Source organism: Eptatretus burgeri, unplaced genomic scaffold, assembly GCF_056783735.1.
Source record: "Eptatretus burgeri isolate ZD-2024b unplaced genomic scaffold, Ebu_testis_v1 Ebu_testis_scaffold_1211, whole genome shotgun sequence".
NCBI lineage: Eukaryota > Metazoa > Chordata > Myxini > Myxiniformes > Myxinidae > Eptatretus > Eptatretus burgeri.
In genome coordinates this window covers 317-3131 of record NW_028223160.1, presented here as the reverse complement: position 1 = coordinate 3131, position 2815 = coordinate 317, and the positions used below count along the sequence as shown (strand labels likewise).

The following is a 2815-nucleotide window of genomic DNA, read 5'->3' as shown; positions in this document are numbered from 1 at the left end:
CTGATGAGGGTAGAGAGTTTTATAACAAGACATTTATGAATTTTCTAAAAAATAACAGTATTACATTATACAGTACCTTTAATGAAGGGAAGGCAGTTGTTGTTGAACGTTTTAATCGTACCTTAAAACAGAGACTATATAAAAAATTCACACAACTCGGTTCACAACAATGGTCATCTTTTATTCAGGATATTGTGGATAAGTATAATGACACGATTAATACGGCAACAAATATGAAACCATCAGAAACATTTACAAAATTAAAATATGAAAAAGAGATTAATGTCAGAAAACCTAAGTTCAAAGTTGGTGATATCGTAAGAATATATAGGTGGAAATCTCATTTTGAAAAGGGTTTTACTAAACGATGGACGAAAGAACTTTTTAAAATTGTTGATGTAATAGATACGGTTCCTTGGACTTATAAGATATATGATTTGGAAGGGGAAGAGATTTTAGGTTCATTTTATTCACAGGAATTACAAAAGACAAAGATAAATTGAAATTTTTTGACTCCGCCCCTTTTTGACTCCACCCACACAAACCCCGCCCACACAAGCCCCGCCCACACAAACCCCACCACACACCCCTCACAAGCTCCAATAAATTGAATTTTTTTGACTCCGCCCCTTTTTGACTCCACCCACACAAGCCCCGCCCACACAAACCCCACACAAACCCCACCACACACAAACCCCACACAAGCTCCACACAAGCTCCACACAAAAACTCCACACAAGCTCCACACACACACAAGCTCCACCCATATTCATCATATTCACATAATTAGTGATTAGTTAATTAGTTCCCCACACACAACATGATTCTTTAATTAAAAAATATCCACCCATCCACACAAGCTCCACTCATCCACCCATCCACCCATCTCTCCACCCATCCATTGCTCCACACAAACCTCATCCACATTCGCCACTCCCACATAGCTCCACCCACATAAACCCCTGCCCACATAAACCCTGCCCACATAAACCCCTCCCACATAAGCCCTGTCTACACAAGCTCCACACAAAAACTCCACACACATAAACCCTGTCCACATAAACCCCTCCCACACAAGCTCCACCCACATAAACCCCGCCCACACAAGCCCCACCCACACAAGCCCCACCCACACACACCCCGCCCACACAAGCCCCACCGAAGCCCCGCCCACACAAGCCCCACCCACACAAGCCCCACCCCTCTCATCCCCCTGTGCGCCCCCCACCTTTGACCCACCACCTCCTTCATCCCACCACCCACCCTTCCCCACACACACACATGGGGAGGGGAGGGATGGGATGAGGGGGTGATGGGTCATTGGGGGAGCGCACCTACCCCCCTTTATCCTCTTCTTGAAATTCAGAATCAAGTAATTGTAAACAAAACAAATATAATTTATTAATATTGAAAATATTAAATATTCATTTGCGAGAATGTATAATCTTTCCCAGCAATCTTCTTCAGATGTCTTGTGATTTCGAAACTCAGACACCATATTCTGTTTTGAAACAAAAAGTGGATAATAATTAGGTTTTATAAAGATAATTACATGGTAATATGAGTAAGCCTCGTTGACCACTGAATTAACACACCAGGAGCCTGTCATCCTTTCAAGGTCAATAAAATGAATTCCAGTGTACTGACAAAACCACGTCCAAACTAATGATGCAACCAACATAAGACGACATTCTAAAGAGAGAGTGATATTAATAATAATTCAGAAACATTTACCTCCAGAAAATCATGTGTTATACAAGATTGCTTCAACAGCTGATGTTGTGTGATAGTGCTGAAAAAAAAAAATAAGTCAAGGGTATAGATGAAGAGACAGACAGAGAGAGATACAAACAGACAGGGAAAGCAACACACACACACACACACACACACACACACACACACACACACACACACACACACACACACACACACACACACACACACACACACACACACACACACACACACACACACACACACACACACACACGTCTCACCATTGGTTTAATTCATTCGAGATCAGAGACCAGTCATTATAAATCATTGACCTCTTCAATAAGAGCAGAGAGAGGTAGGTAGAAAGACAGACAGAGAGAGAGAGACACACACACACGTGTCTCACCATTGGTTTAATTCCTTCGAGATGAGAGGACGTGATAAGACTTCGTACCACTCATTATAAATGTCTTTCAATTCTCTTCTAAAATCATTGATCTCTTCAATAAGAGTATTCATTTCATGCACCTCGTCGTGATATGTAAACTCAATTTCTTCCAATGACCTGTCAGGGAAAAAATATATATATCAGAATTATCATGATTTAATTTAAAATCGATTGCTTCATCGTTCAAAGAGAAAACCATACACAAACTTACCAACTCTGTAGTGAGCTGTTGTCTTCATCGGAAGAAAGATCGCTCATGTCTCAGTTGTAAAAATGAAAATCCCGTCTGGCAGAAACTTTGTCTGGTGAATCACTTATAAGGCAACGACGAGGAAATTACCCAAGCATTGGGTGCGGCCACAGGAAATGACAGCTTGGAAAATAACTGGGTGACTGTATGAATCATTTACAAAACATACTTAAAATGGTTTTGATTCAAATGTTTTCAGTTCGTGTTTTGAGATAAAATATAAACACGAGACCTTGTCTCACAGAATAGTTCCTGTTTTTTCACAGCATGACAGTCCAAAACCACTTCCTCATTCACACAGCACGACCGTGTCAAAAAAAAAACACTTCCTCATTTTCACGGCATGAACTGAAAACCTTTGAAACAAAACTTTTTTTATGGCGTGGTTTATACACAAAAAT

The 2815-nt window shown here is 40.7% G+C and overlaps 1 long non-coding RNA gene across 1 annotated transcript; it reads right to left on the bottom strand.

Annotated features, from left to right (window-relative positions):
- Positions 1 to 1332: 1332 nt before the first annotated feature.
- On the bottom strand, positions 1333 to 2526 carry LOC147006894 (uncharacterized). Its single transcript, XR_015054536.1, has 3 exons — positions 2376 to 2526; positions 2123 to 2281; positions 1333 to 1792 (listed from the first exon to the last, which is right to left on the bottom strand). It is a non-coding gene; the product is annotated as an uncharacterized LOC147006894 (long non-coding RNA).
- Between the last annotated feature and the right edge of the window lie 289 nt (positions 2527 to 2815).